Below are 22,288 nucleotides of genomic sequence, written 5' to 3'. Positions count from 1 at the left end.
TCATTTCCCTTCCTTTCACTTTCCCCTTCCCCTTCCCCTTCCCTCCCTCCCTCCTTCCTTCCTTCCTTGCCTCCTCCCTTCCTTCCCTCCTTCCCTTCCTCGCTCCTTCCCTTCCTCCCTCCTTCCCTCCTTCCCTCCTTCTTGCCTTCCGTCCTTCAGTCCTTCGTCTCTCTCTGTCACCCAGGCTGGATTGAGTGGCACAATCTCGGCTCACTGCAACCTCCATCTCCCAGGCTCAAGCGATTCTCCTGCCTCAGCCTCCCAAGTAGCTGGGATTACATGCACACAACACCAAGCCTGGCTAATTTTTGTGTTTTTAGTAGAGACGGGGTTTCACCTATTGGCCAGGCTGGTCTCAAACTCCTGACCTCAGGTAATCTGCCCACCTTGGCCTCCCAAAGTGCTGGGATTACAGGTGTGAGCCATGGCACCCGGCCTTAACCTTTCATTTCAAATAAAAAGGAGATGACTTGGAATTCTGTGTGGGCTCTCAGTGTAAAGATAGAAGGACACGCAGAGTATTTTGAAACATGCCCCTCCCTCATCAGCAAGTGTCCTGCTGTGTCACACATGACTGTCAGTTCCTGACCCCTTGGCCAGCCGAGCAGAAAGGGCTTTGGCAAGGTGTCCGGAGTTGGAGGTGGCCTCTGGGAGGCTCGCTGCCCGAGGATCCTGTTGCCCCCAGGACTGGTGAGGAGACTGAGGATTGAAGGGGCCAAAAGCCGACAAAATTCCGTGCGGGGGTTGAGTGGCGGATTCAGGACTGAATCATTTCCTGGTTCCTGGAATATTCCCACTTAGGTGCCGAAGCCAGAATTGGAGGGAGCGTGGCGCCTACTCATGGAGCCTGCCAAGGCGCTGCCAGCTGCTCGCAGGCCAGGCCGGGCGGGCAGAGCCTCCTTGCTGCCTGCTGGCTTTGAAATTCATAAGCTTCAGACACACATTCCAGCCTTCACTGATTGTTCAAGGTGACACGTGATTTTCAGACCGGACAGCTTGGCCTCTTGTCTGTTCTTGTGTTTTCCTTTATGTACCCGGATAGTATTAAACCCTTCCATGATGCTGCAAAAACCAAGTATGCAGCACACACCCCACAGCCCGAAACAGCTGCAGGGGCGTGCGTCAGTGGTTCCCAAAGGAATACAGAGGCGTGTGGTTTCCGAATCTGCTGATTGTTTTATTATGTATTATTATAGATCATGTTGTTCTAAGTTATAAAATAAAACTTATGTTAATACACATTTATACAATGTAATATATCATACATTATATAGCATATAGTGATGTATGATATAATGTATGATACATACTATATAATAATTTATAATATATTATACTTATTATAATAAAAATGACTGGCCAGGCACAGTGGCTCATGCCTGTCATCTCAGCCCTTTGGGAGGCTGAGGCAGGAGGATTACTTGAGGTCAGGAGTCTGAGACCAGCCTGGGGCAACATAGTGAGACCCTGTCTTTCTAAAAAAGAAAAAAATAGTAATTTTTTATTATTATTCCTATTTTTATTTTTATTTTATTTTTTGAGACAGAGTCTCGCTCTTTCGCCCAGGCTGGAGTGCAGTGGTGCAGTCTCGGCTCACTGCAAGCTCCACCTCCTGGGTTTACGCCATTCTCCTGCCTCAGCCTCCTGAGTAGCTGGGACTACAGGCACCCGCCACCACGCCTGGCTAATTTTTTGTATTTTTAGTAGAGACGGGGTATCACCGTGTCAACCAGGATGGTCTCGATCTCTTGACCTCGTGATCCTCCCGTCTCGGCCTCCCAAAGTGCTGGGACTACAGGCGTGAGCCACCGCACCCGTCCTCCTATTACTGTTTTTAAAGGACAATTTTGGAAACACACTTTACTTTTTCTAGTGTAGCAAAGAGTTTACATTTTGTCACCTGAAAGTGTCCTGGAAAATCCATCCTAGTGTGTTGTAATTCTAACAGTCACCAGGAAGGCTATTTTGAGAAAATTTCATATGGTATGAGGGAAAACAAGAACATTCTCATTTTTTTGTCTTGCTGAATTAAAAAAAAAAAAAAAAGCAACAACAAGAAAAAACAAAGCCCAGGGCTGGGGTTAAGTAGGTGAAGGAGGAAAGGCAGTCCCCACCTGTCCGTCTGAGTGCCGCTCTTTGCCATGCACACACCCGTATGTGTGCCCATGTGGGTGCACACAGACACCACTGGGTCCCCTTGGAGTTACCAGACAAATGCATGTCGTCAGCTGTTGTGCCTTGATGTCTCCTAAGCTACATAGAATCCCCTCAGACCACGCCTGACACCCAGGACACCAGGGCAATAACCCACACGCCCATTTCACTCTCACCATGTAAATTGTGTTTTCTATTTTCATTTCATTTTATGTCACTTTTCTTCAACAAGTAATTATTCTAGGGCTTTACAAAAACCCTGTGCTTTCTTAGTCTATTTATAATGGGTAAGAAGTTGTTTTTATTCAATTTCTTTTCTGTCTGTGCTTGCCGTTTTTTTTTTTTAATCACGATTGGATAAAGGGGGATCCCTGCAAGGTAATAGTACCCACCAAATTAGAGTCTCTCCATATATCTCCCCAAAAAACATACAGTTAATCAGGAGGAAAGTGTAGTTGCTCATAGTCCATTATTATAGCACAAATAGGGGACAATTAATGTAGCAAACCTCTATGTGTCCTCCCAAAACCGGGGACAGGGTTTCAGGGCCAGGCCAGAGCCCCGAGCCATCAGAACTGGGCACAGGAGAGTGCCGCAACGGCCTGGTCCCACCCTCACTCTGGAGATAATAAGAGACATCTGAAATGTGAGTCAGTGTTGGCTTTTGAGGGAGTAAAAGAGAGGGTCTTGGAATGTGCATGGGATGGGAGATTCTGCCCCTGGGAGATGTCTCCTGGAGGTTTGGTGTGAAAGGGAAGAGAAGAATTAGCTGAAAATAAGGGACTTAGTAAAACAACAAATCATCCACAAAGAAGAGCTCCTCTAAGGGGAGGAGGAGGTGGAAGAAGAGGAAAATCTCTCTCCCTAATTAAAGAAACGGTGCTTTAGAGAAGTAAGAGAAGAGTGCATGGCTGAACTGTGTTTCTGAGCAAGCCACACAGATCTTCCCTCCCAACTGACTCTACTAATCAGCTTTTGGAGAGTCTAAGTAAATTAACATAAACCTAAGCACACCTAGCATCCATGCAATATTACCGTAAGAAAAGAAACAGAAAATGTGTAACAAAATGCTGGACATGAAAACAGCCAAGAAGTAAAGCAGCACAAATGAAATGTAACAGGCAATTGTAAATGTGAAAAAACACCATGAGCCAACTCTTCATAAAATGAGACTGGAAATGGATAAACAATGGGAGATATGAAATGAGAGCTAATTAAGGAAAGCAAATGAAGACAAGTCTGAGATAATCTCTGAAATTAACAGTAAATGATAAGGTGCCCCAAAGGGATAGTAGTTACAGCTGAAAGCACAGTAAGGATAGAAATGAAAGAAATAGAAAAGATCAAAACCAAAGTGTCTGTTGGAAAGAGATCCAATTTACCTGTAATTGGTGACCCTGAAGAACTAAAACAAGGCAATGGAACAGAACTAAAAATTTAAAACTGCAAGTCAAGAAAACTTTCCTAAAATAAAATAAGACCCAAATCTACATGGAAATACAGTCCACTGCCATTCTGGGAATGGTCGACTCAAGACTTACGCTCTAGGAAGACTAAATTCTAAAGATAAAGAGGATATCAGCAGAGCCTCCAGGCAAAAGGACCAAGTTATTTACAAAGGAAATTTACAGAGTTGTTTATAAAGTTACAAGTTATATACAAAGTCTGGTGTCAGACTTATAATAACAACCTAGAAAGTAAGACAGCAGTGGCACAAGGCTTTTAAGAAACTCAAGGAAAGAAAACATGAGTGAAGGATTTTATACCCAGCCAATGGTTCTTTAAGTGATTCAGGAACAAAAATACTGTGCCTACCAGGCCCACTTAAAGAATCAGCTGGAATTAGTGATATGTCAGGGGCTGGACGGCAGAAATGGTCTGCCCTGGTTGCAGGCAATGAGGAGTGTCATCATCTGTCGATAATTTAAAAACAATAATAAAACTGACTGAAAGTCAGTCTGCTTTTTATTGTCACTGTGATCCAACACTTTCAAACAATGTCAGCCAAAAAAACACTCCTCCTGAAAAAGACCTATTGTTGGTCTAAGTTCTAAGCCATTTTTCCTATTACAGTGGCATTTTAATGATATGTGTAAACCTCAAATTAGCATATTTGCATTACTTATGCTTTAATAAACATTGTATTCTACATGGCAGTTAATTTGGAGAACTCCCAAGTATATGATCGGCCCCTGACGTCTGCAGACTGAGGTACATGTGTTCATTTTGAGAGGAAGTTTGTAGCAATCCAGAATCATGCAACCTCCATTGAGGTTCCGGGCTCCTGTGACCCTGTGTATTCCTCTGTTTGGATAGCGGATTAGGAATAACCAGTGATATCACAGTAGGTAAAGACAAACGGAACTTGGATTTCTTCAATTCTGTCATTCTCTGTGAACAGTAGGGGTTTTTATTGGTGTGTAAAGTTTGAAGAGTAAGAGCACAGATGATGAGAGTGGATATTTTTGTTTGACTGGTGCAACTTTTAGTTGACACATGAAATATTTTACTGAATATGAGCTGTACCATTAGGACTGAAATTCATCTTTTAAAATTGTCCATAGTTTTTAAAATTACAGATCCAATTAAGGAAATAGTGATTATTACTGGTTATTATGTGATAATTACTGAAAACAGTGTTGTCACATAGAGGATGGAGGTGTTAAAAATTAGCCACATTATTTATGCCACATAGCAGGGGACAGGCTTCATCCAATGAAAAGATGATGTGGGAAACTTTGGCGAAGGCACTGATAGTATTTTTACATTTAAACAAGTATTTTAAAATGTTTTAAAAAATTGTATATGTATGACCAAAAGAAAGGTAGGGATAAATATGGAGGAATGGCTATAAATATTATATATTCTGACAAAATAGAAATAATAAAAATAATAGTTGGAGTAGGAAGAGAAAAAGAGAAACAGAGAATCAGCTCATTGATTGCCCTACAGGTAAGAAAGTGGTAACATTGTTTGGTATACGAGAATGACCACTGAAACAAAAATATAGACCTTCTTAAATACCCAAAGAAATGCAAAATCAAAACAAAACAACTTTTAAAGAAGCAAACAGACCACATAGTGAAATACACACAGTCAATATAACACCAAAGAATAGAACTGAAACCAAACCTAGCAGCCACATCAGTAAATTAGAGTGGATTTAACCCACTTATTACAAGGCAAGACTGATTTTCAGATTGGTTCACACAGTGGCACCCAACTCTATACTGTATAAAGAAGTCATATCCAAAACGCAGTGATCCAGGAAGGCTGAAAATGACAGGAGGGTATATAGCAATGAAGAGAGAAAAAGAGCTTGGGGGTTTTAATCCTGATTGCAGCCAAGCTAGTGTCAGGCCAAAAGCATTCATGGAAACAGAGCGCCGCTGTCAATGCTAACGGCCGCAATTTGCAGAGAAGATACACTAGGTGTGGTTATGCCTGCTTCACATAACATCACCAGAACCTCTATGATGTGGAAACCACAGGGGCGGCGGGGAGACATGAGGGACACGCAGTTGCAGGACATTGTGACCGCTTTGCTCAGCCTGAGACATGTGAAGGGGACCAAAACATACGCCCCCAAATGTACCAGACTTTGTACTGTGATAATAGGGAATACAACTTTGTTTCGAGACTATTTGGAACACTTAGGAAAGTTGACATATGTTAGCTTACAAAGACAATCTCGATGACTTCCATAACATAGAAATAATATAAACAACATTCTGTGCTCACAATGCAATCAAACTAAAAATTAGTCGTAAGATTAAAAACCAAAAAGGCCCTTCAATTTGAAGAGTTGCAAGATTAAACTCTATTTAATAAGTTTTTAGGTGAAAGGAAATACACAAACCAAATGCATAATTTTTTGAATTTGATGATAATTAAAATACATCACTGTGGAATACACATAAAGCTGTGGTTGTAACCTCAGAAATGAAACCAAACAAATGAATGGATTTATCATCTAACTAAAAATGTTAGATAAAAATAGCCAAATAAACTGAGAGCAGAATGACAAAAATAAGAGTAAGATTGGAAATTCATGAGTTTTAGGAAAGAGAAAAAAGTGAAGCTAATAAATACACAAAATACTACATCACAGAAAAAGAATCAAGTAGATAAACCTCTATTTAAGCTAATCATGAAGGGGAGAGAGAAAGACCCCAAACACACAGAATAAGAAATGACGTTAACAGAACGGAGTATATTTTAAAAAAATCATTAAAAGCTAACTTTGTACAGTGCTTTGCAAATAAATGCGAAGACCTGGATAGAAAGGAAACTTCTCTAGGAAAATATAATTTATCCAGATTGACCCCAGTAAACACAGAAAGTTTAAAAAAATTTCTACTGGAAATAATTTCAAATCTATATATTTTCACAGGAGAATTCTATCAAATCTTCAAAGGACAGATATCTCAATGCTACTTAAATTATTCTAGAACATAGAAGAAGAAACCTTAAGATTATTCAATAAGAAAACCACACACCAATCTCACTTAGAAATATTGATGTAAAATGCCTAAATAAAACAGTAGTAGAGAGAACCCTTTAAAAATGGTTTTGAAACAACTGGATAGCCATTTGGAAAAAGATAAAATTTTGTTGATATCTTTCATCATATGCAAGCGTACATTTTCAAATGTCTCTAGATAGGTAGATAGTTACCAAAAAAACTACCATAAGAAAATACGGGTAAATTTTCAAATAACCTGTGCGTAGGGAAAGTTATGATTCAAAATCCAAAAGCAATGTAAAAAAGATTGAAAAATTTTGTTGCATTGGGAAAAAAACTGCTTTCACCTGAACAGGGAGGGACACCATAAGCAAAGTGAAAAAGCCAGGAAATAAACCAGTAGAAAATATTTGCATCTTATATCGCAAAGCTCATTCCTTCAAAATATAGATTATAACAAGATACCATTTCTCATGGGCCAGATTGGCAGAGGAAAAAACAAAAACAAAAACAAAACAAAACAAGTTTGATGACGCCCTCTATTGGCGAGGCTGTGGAGCAGTAGTTCGGATTGCTCCACCCCTGGAGGAAACAGGATGCCTTGGGACTCAGTGCACCTGCATAGACCCTGACTCAGCCATGCCCCCTTCCTGAATTTACCCGGAAGACAATACCCCAAATCCAAACATGCTCATGGCATGTGGAGGTCTTAGATTAATAGGTCCTCTTTTATGTCTTTCAATAAAGTAATAGATATTTTTCTATAGAGGTCTTCCATTTTTACATTAAATTGATTCCCAGGTATGAAATTTTGGCTACTGTCCCAGTGGCAGCTCTCTGGAAATGACCTTTGTTGAGTTTGTGTTTTGACCTGATATCCAGCAACCTTGCTGAACAGTCTGAAGAGCAACTTGGGGCTTTTCTCTGTGGACAGCATGTCTCCTGCATATAATGATAGTTGGCTGTCATTCATCCATTGCAATCGTCATCCTTTAATTTCTTCTTGTTTTCTTATTTCTGTGGTTAGGAGTGACAGAACAGTGTTAAGCAGAAGCAGTGATACTGCAAATTCTTGTCTTATTCCTCAGGGCCATCTCTTTTTTTTTTTTTTTTTTTTTTGAGACGGAGTCTCGCTCTGTAGCCCAGGCTGGAGTGCAGTGGCCGGATCTCAGCTCACTGCAAGCTCCGCCTCCCGGGTTCATGCCATTCTCCGGCCTCAGCCTCCCGAGTAGCTGGGACTACAGGCGCTGCCACCTCGCCCGGCTATTTTTTGTATTTCTTAGTAGAGACGGGGTTTCACCGTGTTAGCCAGGATGGTCTCGATCTCCTGACCTCGTGATCCGCCCATCTCGGCCTCCCAAAGTGCTGGGATTACAGGCTTGAGCCACCGCGCCCGGCCCCTCAGGGCCATCTCTAATGGTCCACCGTGAAGTGTGGGGTTTTCTGTGGGCTTGTGGTAGATCCTCACTTTGTTAAGGAAGTCGCTTTCTGGTGCTGATTTGCTAGGAGTTTTTCCACCTTTAATTATGAATGCATGTTGAACTTTATGAAATGGTTTTTGGGCATCAATTGAGATGATCTGTTAATGTGATGAATTATGTGATTGCGACAATAGCTTTTCTAATATTACACCGAGTTGACATTCCTGGGATAAACCCATATGTCATCGTGATATGTCTCTTAGAAATTGCTGGGTTCACTTGGCTAATGTTTTATTTAGGATGTTTTTTCACCTGTGTTTATAAATGAGTTTGGCCTGTGATTTACCTTTCTTATTCTGCCTTTCATTGGTTTTAGTATGGAGATTGTATTAGACCCATGACATTCAGCATCTCATCCTTTTCTCTTTTGGAGAGCAATTAATAGAAGACTGAGGTGATATGTTCCTCAATGGTGTTGTTAAAACTCACCTGTAAAACCCTCTGGTTCCAGTGCATTACTAGTGGCCAGATTTTCAGTGACTAATTAAATTTCCTTAATATTTAAAGTCTATTCACAATGAGGAAATAAACCTTACCTCACTGGTTGGCTTCCTTCAACACTACCATTTTTCTTGTTTCTCGTGAGTATGTGAGCCTGTCTTAATTCGGGCTGCTATAACACAAATACCGTAGATTGGTTTAAAGAACAGATATTCATTCCTGACAGTTCTGAAGGCTGGGAAAGTCTAACATCAAGGGGCTGGTGATTCCTGGTGAGGGCCCTCTGCTTGGTTTCTGCTGGCCACCTTCTTCCTGTGCTCTCACATCAGGGAGAGAGAGAGCATCTTTCTCGTGACTTTTCTTCTCATCCCATTCATGAGGGCTCCACCCTCATGACCTAATTTCTTCCCAAAGGCCCCACATCATAATAGCATCACATTAAGGATTAGGCTTCAACTTCTGAATTTGGAAGGAGCACTTTCAGCCCTTAGCAGAACCCAAACCCCAAGATTTTCCTAAATGAATGAATAGTCATCCCCCGGCCTTGTTCCCGGCCTCTGAGAGCATTTTAGAAGGCGGTTTCTCATTACTGGGGTTGGCTGAGATGGGAATTTCCTGATTCCATTGGCTGTGATTCAGCCCCGTGCCATGCTGCCAGCAAGATGAGCACATGAGGCATGCTCATCTGCTGGGGTGCCTGGTGCTGCTCCCAGTGCCTCTGGGTGACCTCTGTCCAGCACGTAAACCTCCTGAAGCATTCCGGGTTTGCGGAAAGTGAGCCACCCTCCCGATTTGTACACGCCTGGGCCTACCTTCCTGCTCCCGTATGTGACGGGCACACAGCCTTTACAGAAGGTGCCTCATTGCCTAGTACAGAAATGCTGAGCGGTGCACAGGAGTGAGAACCCTACTGACTGGCTGCCGTGTGTCTCCCAGACAGGCGGTTGTGGAGCAGTTGGACCCATGTACCTATCTGTGCCCATTCTCAGTTGAAAGGTAGTGAACAGCTTGGGCTGTAGTTCATCCCAGCTCGGCCACTCAGGGGCTGTGTGTGTAGATAGGATGCATCTGTTGTCCAAAGCAAAACACAGGGAAAACGAAACAATCTGTTTCAAAGGGGTGTGGTGAGGTCTTCGGCAAAGGACTGGTGTACTGTGGCTCGGATGGGTTAGTTTCCATTCTCCCTCTCTCTGTTTCCAGCTTCCCTCTCACTCCAAGATGAGGGCCCTGTCCCTCTTGGGCGTTTGCCAAAGGAAGGTCTGGACACCCAGCAGCTCATTTGTGTCACTTCCCAGTTTGCTGTCACCATGTTGCAGTGCAGAAGCCATAAGCTGCATGATCTGTGAGCCTGGCCCTGCAGCCTGGCTCCTCCACACAGCGGCGTTTGCCTTCATTGTCACGGGTGACTATGAGAAGATGCCCTTGGTCACCTTTGGTCTGAGCTCTGGAGTTCCGTAGAGCTTTGAGCCACCAGAGCAAAGGAGGTGAGGCTCACCCCAGGCTGGTGGCACACCCAGGACTGGGGCTGGATGACTTTAATGGTGGGACAGAAGGAAGAGCAAGAAGTTCCCCAGAGCCCAGCGGCTGGGGTGTGCGGTCCATTTGCAGTGTACTTCCAGGAGCTTGGATGGTGAATTTTGTAAAAGGGGGAGTCTTTCTCCCCCACCTTTCTTTAAATCATAGAGCTATTGTGATGGCTTCTGAGCTGCAGTAGAATCACCCATGAGGATTTTTGTTTGTTGTCTTGGCATGAAGTTCCTGTCCCTTCACAGTAATCCGGCAGGTGCCTCCCAGGGCATGGAATCATTGTGTCACGTTCTTCTCCAGTACTGCAGGAGGGTGGGCACAGAGTTCCACTACTTGAAATGCAGCAGGCAGTTCAAAGGATTCTGCTCACACCAGGAGTTAGATTGTATTTTTCCAAATACATTAAGTATTTTAAGCAGCTTGAGCTGCTTAATGGCCCTGAAAGCATTTGATTAGTCCAGAGGGCTCTATGCCCGGCAGGTCAGGGGACAAGAAGATCTTAAAATCCTATGGGTCTGACCCCTTCTGCTCTCTGTGGCTACAGCAGGTCTCCAGGGTTGCAGCAATAGCTGTGACCTGCTTATCTTCCCAGAAGTGCTGGAGGCAAGCTGATCCCTGAGCACTGTGCCTGGAGCACTGCAGGTGCCCTGCAGCCATCTCCATCCACACCTCCTGCCTGGCCTACCCCGATTGCAGGTTGGGCCTCTGGCTCGCCTCCCCTCTTTGTCCCCTTCCTCATCTATCTGTGGCTCTTTCTCTTGGACCCTATCACCAAGCCCTCTCCTTGCCATTCTCTTCTGTCCCTCAAGCCGTATTCCTCAGCATCACGTGGTCCTCCTGGGTCCTGGTCCACTCCTGTCATGTGAGAACAGACGGTATCTGCTGGAATTTGCTTTGGGCTTCTGTTGTGTGTTGAGCCAGTGTGTGTGGTCCTCCTCACGTCATTTGATTCATCCAGCAAAGGGCTCTGCTGCCCGCCTGTCAGGGGCAGAGGCTCCAAGACCCTGTCAGTTTGGGACAGTGAGGCTTCCCTGGGGGGGCAGGGTGGTGAAGCTGTTTGGAGTCCTTCTCTTGAGGTGGAGTCCAGAGTTTCTTCCTGTCTGGTCCTCCCCATTTGTGTCGGCAGGGTGCTATGTCCAGCGTAGGTCCTCACCTGACCCTTTCTGGCCTTGCAGAGTGCCCCGGCTGTGTGTGAGCAGATGACCTTCTGGGCGGAGCGTGCAGTCTCTTGGCAGGGCAGCCAGGTCGGGGGTGAGATGGACCCAGGGCTCTCTGACCTCATAGGCTTGGCCTAGGCTGAGACTTTGAGCAGGTCACTTACCTCTGGGTCCTCATGCTCAGGTTCAAAATGAGACAGACGGTGGAGTTGAGATGATTCTTCTGATCCTTCTTTGGGTCTTTGCATCAGTTATGAAAAAAAAGCAAGCTAACACAACCATACTTGGCTGATTGGCAGAGCAGGGCTTATTTATGTGGCTAATTAAAAGAAAATTTCTTTATGTGAACCAGGATCAAAGCTGTCTTTCAGAGAGAGGGAAGTGCAGAAATGTTCAATGTAAATAGTGCCTTTTAGCTAAACACTTGGTAGATTCAGCACTGACCATGTAGGTTTGTCCTGCTTGTTTTGGGGGAACCAGAAAAGATCTGATTAAATTTAATCTGATTTCTGCTAGAGTTTGGTCATGTAAGATTTGAAAAGTGAACCTTCCCGAGCCAGAGCAATCAGGTAGCGAAGAAATAAAAGGTATCCAAATAGGAAAAGAAGCCAAACTATCTGTCTTCACTGATGTTGTGATTCTATACCTGGAAAACCCTAAAGACTTTGCCAAAAGGCTCATGTAACTGATAAACAACTTCAGTCAAGTTTCAGGATACAACATCAATGTAGAAAAGTCAGTAGCATTTCTATACACTGATAATGTTCAAGCTGAGAGCCAAATTAGGAACACAATCCCATTTACAATCGCCACACACAAAAATACTTAGGACTGCAGCAAACCAAGGAGGTGAAATTAATCAGACGTGACACAAACAAATGGATTGAAAGAATCAATATTGTTAAAATGACCATACTGCCCAAAGCGATTGACAAATTCAGTGCTGTTCCTATCAAACTACCAAGGCCATTTTTCACAGAGCTAGAAAAAACTATTCTAAAATTCATATGGAACCAAAACAGAGCCAGATAGCCAAAGCAATCCTAAGCAAAAAGAACAAAGCCAGAGGCACCAATTACCCAACTTCAAACTATACTACAAGGCTACAGTAACCAAAACAGCGTGGAACTGATACAAAAGCAGACACACAGAGCAATGGAACCAAGAACCCAGAATAAAGCCACACACCCACAACCATCTGCCCTTGACAAAGCTGACAAAAATAAGCAATGGAGAGAGGACTCCCTAATCAGTAAATGATGCTGGGATAGCTGACTAGCCTTATGCAGAAGAATGAAACTGGATCCCTACCTTTTACCGTGTAAAAAATCAACTCAGTTGGATTAAAGATTCAAACTGTGAGAATCCTAGAAGAAAACCTAGGGAAACACCATTCTGGATATTAGCCTTGGGAAAGAATTTATGACTAAGTCCTCAAAAGCAATTGCAATAAAAACAAAAATCAACAAGTAGAACCTAATTAGCTAAAGAGCTTCTGCACAGCAAAAGAAACTATCAACAGAGTAAACAACCTGCAGAATGGGAGAAAATATTCACAAATTATGCATCCAACAAAGTCTAATACCACAACTCTACAAGGAGCTTAAACAGTTGAACAAACAAAAACCAAATAACCTCGTTAAAAAATGGGCAAAGGACATGAACAGACACTTCTCAAAAGAAGATATATAAGAAGCCAACAAGCATATGAAAAAATGCTCAACATCACTAATCATCAGAAGAATGCAAATCACTACCACAATGAGATACCATCTCATACCAGTCAGAATGGCTATTATTCAAAAATTAAAAAATAACAGTTGCTGGCAAGGCTCCTGGGAAAAGGGAGCTCTTTTTTGTTTTTGTTTTTTTTTTTTGAGACAGAGTCTCGCTCTGTCGCCCAGGCTGGAGTGCAGTGGCGGAATCTCGGCTGACTGCAAGCTCCGCCTCCTGGGTTCACGCCATTCTCCTGCCTCAGCCTCCCGAGTAGCTGGGACTACAGGCACCCACCATGCCTGGCTAATTGTTTGTACTTTTAGTAGAGACGGGGTTTCAGCGTGTTAGCCAGGATGGTCTCAATCTCCTGACCTCATGATCAGCCCGCCTCGGCCTCCCAAAGTGCTGGGATTACAGGCATGAGCCACCGCACCCGGCCAGAAAAGGGGACTCTTATACACTGTTGGTAGGAATGTAAATTATTCAGCCACTGTGGAAAGCAGTTTGGAGATTTCTCAAAGGACTTAAAACAGAACTACACTTGACCCAGCAATCCCATTCCTGGGTATGTTTCCCAAAGAAAATAAATCATTCTACCAAAAAGACACATGCACTCGTATCTTCATCACTGTGGTATTCACAAGGGCGAGACACATAATCAGTCTCGGTGCCCATCAGCAGTGGACTAGATAAAGAAATTGTGGTACATATATACCATGGAATACTATACAGCCATAAAAAAGAACAAAGTCATGTCCTTTACAGCAACATGGATGCAGCTGAAGGCCATTATCCTAAGCAAATTAACACAGGAACAGAAAACCAGATACCACATGTTCTCACTTATAAGTGGGAGTCAAATGTTGAGTACTCATAAAGATAGCAACAGTAGACACCAAGGACTACTAGAGGACAGAGGGTGACTGCGGGGCAAGGGTTGAAAACTAACTATTGGTGCTTGGTACTTGGATGACGGGATTAATCACACCCCAAACCTTAGCATCACACAATATACCCAGGTAACAAACCTGCACATGGACCCTCTGAATGTAAAATAAAAGTTGACATTAGTAAAAAAAATAAGGAAAAGTGGACCCTTCCCCCCACACACTTATAAAGAGTTAATGATTTTGTGTTTGTTTTAGGCCACATTGAACTCAGCCCGACATAGTGACACAAGGCAGGACTTAGTGCAGTGTCACTAGGCTTTAATTTTGCTGCCCTCTGTGCTAATAAGGTCAGGTTATCTCACTGGGCTGTTTCCTTATCCATTAAGACATTTGATGTAACGAAGTACCCATCCTATGGTGACACAAACTTTTTCTGATGTAATTGGAAAGTCCAGAATACCTGGTCGCAGGCAGGGCTTGATCCAGCAGCTTGACCTTTTTATCATGGGTCCAGTTTCTTTCCTCATTCCTCCTTTGTATTATATCAGCTTCATCCTAAGGTTGGTTCAGGGAAGATACTCTGATGGTATATATTTCTGCTTTGGCAATGGAGGATTTATATTTGATCCTCAAAGTCCTCATGTTCTATTTAAAGTCTAGTCATTGGAAAATAAATTGATAAGGATGGACCTGAAGAAAATAAAACAGCAATTTGTCATGACAAAGCAAGACTAGAAAGAGACATTGGACCAGCATGATCAATTCAAGGACACATTGATGATGTCTTCAGTGCAAGTGTCTTTCCCAAGCTTGGGGGGCCTGGCGTGGCTGCCTACAGGGCTGGTGCTGGTGTCCAGCCTGCTCTATAGAAGCCGAATTAGAGACCGCAGTAATGGGCCAGCTTCCACGACGACCCCAGGTGGTTGTGATGTCTGTGTAGAAATGAAATAAATGCGTCATTAAAACCAAAGGTAGCCTTGCATTTGGGTTGAGGTCCTGGCACCTATGGAGGTCACAAGTGTGTCAGGGTGGAAGGTAACTTGGTGAAACAGGAAGTCACTGCCTATTGCCCACCCATGTCCCCACTGACCAAGTTGGCTGGGGATCCCCTGGTGCAGATGCTGGAGAGGCGTCACTGTCTTCCTTGTTCAGTGGGCTTGGGTCACGTGCATGAATTCTGAGGTTGGGAAGGTGTAAACGTTTCCATGAACACCTCTAGCCCAGCCGCCGTCTCCCTGGTGCTTCACTGAGCTGCCATGTTGGGGAGGCATCATGCAAGGTGGTCCTTGCCTAAGTAGAGCCTGATTTTGAAAATGAAATTCATTTCCTTGCCTTCATTTTCCAGATGAGAAGACATGTATTTGTGGCATGTGTGTGGCAGGAGAGTAATTGGTTTTGGTTTTGACAAGGAGGACACCGGGGTCCTGTTCTGATACTCAGTTTTGGGTCCACGTGTGATAATTTTGTGTTTCTTTTCGGCGTTTGCCAATACATTATTTTCTAGAGTCTCTTCCAGCATACTGAAAAACCCCAAATTCAAATTTGACTTCTCTCTTTGAGGCTGGTGTGGCATGCTGAAGCTCCCAAGGCGTGTAGTGTGGTGAACAAGGTGGCCTGCAGGGGCGCTGTCGGCTCATGGACCCCACCCACCCACCTCGCAGTGTGGGAGGATCCGCCAAGTTATTGTCAGAGTGGGTTGGAGAGACCTGGCCTGGGGTCGGCTCTGTGGGCAGCTGGGCTCTTTCCCCCACTGGGTGGAGGACGCCCCTTAGTAGCAACACAGAACATTGCCTTCTCCCACGAAACCCCCCTCTGGGGAAGGTCGGGCCGTGGGATCTGCGGGAAGCGTTTTAGTAGTTTAATGGGATTTGTGATCCCATTAAAGCACTCAGGCCACTCTGTGGTCCCCACCCCTGGGCTTGGGTCCTGCTGAGGTGTAAGTGGTGCTGGAAGACCCCTGCCCTGCCCTGCCCTAGGAACCTGGCTTTCTCTGGGCTAGCGAGTGTCCTCTCTGAAGGTATCCAGAGGCCGTGCAGACGCTAACACTGTGGTGTGAGGCCCTCAGTTGATCAGTTAGGCTGCTCTGGGGTGCACAGGTGGCAAGGTGGGGGATTCTGGGATCCGGGATGCTAGTCTGGCTGTAGGGTCCTGCCCTGGAGGGGCTCGCAGTGGGGTTGAAAGCAAGCTCTCGAGGCGTTATTATTCAGGACTCTTGAGTGCTGGGCAGTGCTGGGGGAGTGAGGGCAGCGGGAGCTGCGGGGGCAGGGCTCTGAGGGCTTTAGAACAAGAGCTTGTGTGTGTTTCCCACTGAATACCTGCCAGCACCTCATTTAGGCCCCATAGCAACCCCATGACATAGGCTTATAGGGGACTGTGATTATCCCCATTTCACAGCTGGGAGAACCGAGGCTCAGTGTCACAGAGCCACGCAGTCCTGAGCCAGCATCGGCCTCCTGCCCCCTGACTCAGTCTCTCTGCTGTGGTTTCCTCCCAAGTGCCAGGATCCTTCCTGGTCCTGTTTGCAACTCAGACCAGTGGAGGGGTGCGCTGTGGTTATCGTTCATTAGGATAGAGGCAGGGTCTCTCTGTCTCTCTCTCTCCCTCCACTGCCATCTCTGGGGGTTGGAGGAGCTGCTGTGTCTCTCTCTCTGTCTCTCTCTCCCTCCACTGCCATCTCTGGAGGTTGGGGGAGCTGCCTGGGATGCAGAGCGGCTTGGATCGGTGCTCCCTATGCCTCAGTGGTTGAACTGGCCTCTGTCCAGTCTGCACACATTGGATCCTGAGGCTGAGCTTGGGGTGGCTGTGGCAGGAAGGTTTGGTGGTGTCACACCCTTCAGGCTTGTGTCTGTCTGAGCCAGGCTCTGACTGGCTGGGAGAAGAGGAGGAGACGGGGGTCTGGGAGGCCCTGAGGCTGAGCCCGGCTGCTGTGACTGTGGTTGCACTGCAGGGGCATGGGCCGAGCACGTGCCGGGCCAGGGCACACGATGCTTTCAGATCAGGCTCTAGTGCCCTAGACGCCCCTTCACACTTTGCCCTTTTTGTCTACCAGCCAGAGGGCAGTGAATAATGAGAACAAACAGCATCGGGTCTAGATTCTCATGGTCATTTTCCTAACAAGCCGAGGTGAGAGAGCACTGAAAGGGAGGCCTAAGTGCTTCTGTCACCTCGGCTGAGTGTTTTTCAAAAAGGAAAGCACGCGTGCGATGTGTGTATTAGGTGTTACGGTGATCATGACCAGAAAAGGGGTTGTTTCAATTAAAATGGAGTTTGGACTTTGTTTTTCTTGGATTGAGTAAATTGAGGGAAATAGCACACGCTGAGATTTTGGATTTCTGCTCTTAGAAAGGGTTTAAAATAAGTGGTCTTCAGTGGTTCCACAGTGGATCCTCGAGACTGGCACAGATGTGGTCTGCTGGTTTTAACGGGTTCTGGCTGCTTTAACTGGATTGGGTTGACTCTGTCTGAAAGGCTCAGCTGGTTCGTTCTAAGAAATGAAATGCACCTCTGCTTTCTGGAACCTGAATGAAGGAGAGAGATAGACAGAGACGGACAGACATGTTGGTGGCCAGGCCCTGGCTTCTGAACAGTCCTTCCTGATGGCTTCAGGACCTGGGAGGAGCAGCGGAGCAGGTGGCTGCCCTGGGCTTGCCAGACACCCCCATTCCAGCAAGACCCTCCTGGGAGATGTGGTGCCCGCCCTGCCTCTCAGGAACAAGCACACGCTTGTGTAGCCTAAAAACGTCTCCTTAATTAAAATTAATATCCTATGCAGTGAATCCTTCTGCCTCCTCTTCCCCTGCGCAGTTACAATTCCCGGCGGCTCTCCAGCCCATAGAGGAGGCTTCTCAAAGTTTCCTACCTCCTGGAGGAGAGAAGCCATCCCCTGATCGCCCAGAAGGACGAAGTATGTGCCCGCTGTGCATCCTTGCTTGTCACTGCCCAACATCTGCAAACATTAACTCGATTGCTGAGCCCATTCAGGTGTAGGACTCGCTCGGTTAATGTGACGGACAGCGTTTCCTGTGCCGGCGCTGGCTGGTCACTTCCTGTCACCCAGCCCTCCTGAGTGTTGTGGGGATGCCTGTTTCGAAGGAACGCTCAGCCTGTTCCGTGAGAAGGAGCCCCACTCCTCAGCCTGTACTTAGCAGGTCACTACCGTTGGCCACTCTGCTTTCCTTTCTGTTTTAAATTTTAATTATTAAAAAAAATTTTTTTGAGAGTTTCCCTCTGTTGTCTAGGCTGAAGTGCAGTGGCATGATTTTGGCTCACTGCCACCTCTGCCTCCTGGGTTCTTGTGTCTCAGCCTCTCTAGTAGCTGGGATTACATGCGTTTGCCACCACGCCTGGCTAATTTTTGTATTTTTAGTAGAGACAGGGTTTCACCATGTTGGCCAGGCTGGTCTCGAACTCCTGACCTCAGGTGGTCCACCTGCCTCAGCCTCCCAAAGTGTTCAGATTACAGGCGTGGGCTTCTGCTCCCAGTCCCCTTCTTATTTTTATGTTAGTCTTTGGGGTTAAATTTTTATTACAAAACAATTGGCATATATTTTAGTCTCTTTAGGTTACTGTAACAAAATACCGTAAACTAGGTGGTTTACAAACAGCAGACATTTATTTCTCACAGTTCTGGATGTGGGAAGTCCAAGATCAAGGTGCCAACAGATTTGCTTTCTGGTGAAGGCTTCCTGGTTGTTAGAAGGCCGTCTTCTCACTACATCCTCACTTGGTGAGAGGCTCAGGAGAGTTCTCTGGGGTCTCTTTTACAAAGGCATAAATCCCATTAATCACCTCCCAAAGGCCCACTGCCTAATAGCATCACTTTGGGCATGAGGTTTTAACATGTGAATTTGGAGAAGGGCAGGCACAAACATTCAGTAGGTAGCAGCACACAACAATGTAACAAGAATAATGTGATGAACAGCTAGGTATCCCCAAGCTGCTAAAGGTAGAGAATATTACCATATTGGTTACCTATTTCTGTGTGACATATTATGCCAAACCTTAGTGGTATAAAACAATAAACATTTATTATCTCACACAGAGTCTGTGGGCCAGGACTCTGGAAGCAGCTGAGCTGGGTGGTTCTAGTGGAGGGGAAAGATGTGGGCTGGGGCACCCGAAGCCTTGACTGGGGCAGGAGGATCTGCTTCCAAGATCGACTTCACCTGGCCGTTGGCTGGCAAGAGGGCTCAGTTCTTTGCCATATAGACCTTTCCACAGAGCTGCTTGAGTGTCCTCACAACATGGCAGGCGGCTTCTCCCAGCCTGAGTGATTCAAGAGAGAGTAAATAGAGAGTAGAGAGGAAGCCGCAGTGCCTTTTATGACCTGGTCTCATTAGTCATACACTGTCATTTCTGCTTATGTCTGTTCACTAGAAGCAAGTCACTAAATTTAGGCCACACTCAAAGAGAGAGGAATTAGGTTCCACTCTTTGAAGGGAATGTCAAAGAATTTGTGGAGACACACACACACACACACACATATATATACACACATATATACATATATACACACACATATATATACACACATATATACACACACATACATACATACATATATACACACACATATACATATGTATACACACACATATGTATATACATATATATACACATATATGTGTGTGTGTGTGTGTGTGTGTATATATTTTTTTGAGATGGAGTCTCACCACTCTGTCGCCCAGGCTGCAGTGATGTGATCTCAGCTCCCCACAGCCTCTGCCTCCCAAGTTCAAGCGATTCTCCTGCCTCAGCCTCCCGAGTAGCTGGAATGTACAGGCACACACCACCACACCTGGCTAATTTGGGTATTTTTAATAGAGACAGGGTTTCACCGTGTTGGCCAGGCTGGTCTCGAATTCCTGACCTCAAGTGATCTGCCCACCTCAGCCTCCCAAAGTGTTGGGATTACAGGCGTGAGCCACTGCTCCCGGCCTGTGGATATATTTTAAAGCATCATAACACCATTGCAGTTGGAGCCCCTCCCCGGTTGCATCTTGTCTTTCACACAGAGGTAACTACTGTTGAAGTTTGGTGCTTGTTTATGGCTTAGTACCTGTATAAGTATGCCTATCCCTGTTAGTTCTGCATTTTGTCTGTAAGCGTTATGTAAATGATACCACCTTGTATTTTTTTCTGTAGTGTGCCTTTTTTTTTTTTTTTTTTTTTTTGAGATGGAGTCTTGCTCTGTTGCCCAGGCTGGAGTGCAGTGGCGTGATCTTGGCTCACGGCAACTTCTACCTCCTGGGTTCAAGTGATTCTCCTGCCTCAGCCTCCTGAGTAGCTGGAATTACAGGTGCCTGCCACTGCGCCCAGCTAATTTTTGTATTTTTAGTAGAGATGAGGTTTTGCCATATTGGCCAGGGTGGTCTCAAACTCCTGACCTCAAGTGATCCGTCTGCCTCTGCCTCCCAAAATGCTAGGATTGCAGGTGTGAGCCACTGCACCCATCCAATGTGCCTTTTTTGCTTAACATTATGTTTGTGAGATTCATCCATGTGAAAACAGGTGGCTGTATTTCATGCATTTTCACTGCTGTGTGGTATTGCATTGTACAAACATAAGACTATTTATCGTTCTCCATTGATGGACGCTTAGTTGGTTTCCTATTACTTGCTGCTACAAACAAGGCTGTCTTAAGTACTCAGGTATGTGTCTCTCTGTGAATGTGAGCTGGATTTGTCAGAATATTTAGCAAGGATTGGAATTGCTATGGGAGAGAGTACAGTATCTTCAAATCTTCAAATCTGGTATCAACAAAATCTTCAAATGTACTAGAAACTGCTAAATTTTATTCCAAAGTGGGTGGGTGTCCTCATGAGTGGTCTCACTGACAGCATATGAGTTTCCTTTTCTCCGTTTTCTTGACAGTACTTGGTGTTGTCAGATATTTTACATTTTTGTCTGATGCGTGAAAGTGCTGTCTACATGAGGTATTAATTTGCATTTCCCTGCGTGCCAGTGAGGCTGACATCTTTCCCTATATCTATTTTCATATATTTGGTATTCTGTGAATGACTGGCCATACCTTTTGCACCTTTTTTCTATTTTTTTATTGATCAATCTGATCCGTTGTTGAGTTTATGTACCATAAATATCTTTTTTCTTTTCTTCCTTCTAACATAATGTAGAAGCTAAGAGTGTGGATTCTGGGGCCATATTGCCAGGGTTAAATCTCAGCTCCAGCACTTCTGTGTGGCCTTAGGCTTCATCTGTGTGTGCCTCAGTGTCCTCATCTGCCAAATGGGATGATGGCTCCCCATGGTGGGCCTGGGAGGATGAGCAGGTTCGTATCTGTGAAGCAGTTAGTGCCTGTCATAGTAAGCACACGACAGACTGATGCGACTTAGTGTGCTGGGCCCTGTGTGGTCACATGGGGCTGCATGCACAGGCATCGTCCCCATGGCCAGAGCTGGAGCTCAGATGTGTCTGAGACGATTGGCAGCTGCTGCTTCACTCTGACTCCCAGTCTCCTGGGTGGCCCTGCTTCCATCCCTGTGCTGTCTGAATGGAAAATGAAATCCCAGCTCCGCTCCAGAGGATGCCTGCGAATTGGAAGGCATCAGGCTCCTCACAGCAAAAATAGAAGCCTCATTTGCTTAGGAGAGAACAATGACGAGGAGGCAAGCCAGCGGAGGCGGCCTCGGTGGGCTGTGTACACCCCCCGCTCGTCCCCACACTCCCTGGGGTTAGACGCGGACGTGGCTAAGCTGCCTGCACACCTTCCCCTCCCCTTCGTCCTGGCCTGCTGTGGGCACCAAGGTCCATCCTGGGACATGGGCTGTCTTGGCACCAAGTTCCAGTTTTTTGTTTTTTTTTTTCCTTTTGAGACGGAGTCTCGCTCTGTTGCCCAGGCTGGAGTGCAGTGGTGCGATCTCGGCTCACTGCAAGCTCTGCCTCCCGGGTTCACGCCATTCTCCTGCCTCAGCCTCCCGAGTAGCTGGGACTACAGGCACCTGCCACCATGCCCGGCTAATATTTTGTATTTTTAGTAGAGACGGGGTTTCACCGTGTTAGCCAGGATGGTCTTGATCTCCTGACCTTGTGATCTGCCCGCCTTGGCTTCCCAAAGTGCTGGGATTATAGGCATGAGCCACCGCGCCCGGCCAAGTTCCAGTTCTTAATACGTCAGTGTCGCACTGTTCCCTGATTTCCCAAAGCTGGGCAGGAGTTGCAGAAAACAAGGTCGGTTTAATATCGAGAATCACTGGAGAACCGTGTCAGAGCCCTGCTGAGAAGGGCGCAGGGGATCGTGTTTCTGTCTACCTCATGCTGTGGGCAGCACAAGGACAGACTTTCCGAAGATTACAGCCCAGGGGGAGGAGGGCACGTTTAGTGTCAATGCCACACAGAGGAAGTTAGCTTGGCTGGGCACGGTGGCTCACGTCTGTAATCCTAGCACTTTGGGAGACCGAGGTGGGTGGATCACCTGAGGTCAGGAGTTCGAGACCAGCC

General features: G+C 45.6%; 1 protein-coding gene across 11 annotated transcripts in view; it reads left to right on the top strand.

The window, feature by feature from the left end:
- APBA2 (amyloid beta precursor protein binding family A member 2) overlaps positions 1 to 22,288 on the top strand; it is a 240,109-nt gene that overhangs the window by 85,268 nt on the left and 132,553 nt on the right. The window lies entirely within an intron of this gene.

The sequence above is a fragment of the Macaca fascicularis genome, chromosome 7, assembly GCF_037993035.2.
Source record: "Macaca fascicularis isolate 582-1 chromosome 7, T2T-MFA8v1.1".
Lineage (NCBI taxonomy): Eukaryota > Metazoa > Chordata > Mammalia > Primates > Cercopithecidae > Macaca > Macaca fascicularis.
The sequence above is the reverse complement of the archived record's forward strand: the minus strand, read 5'-3'. Positions and strand labels throughout refer to the sequence as shown.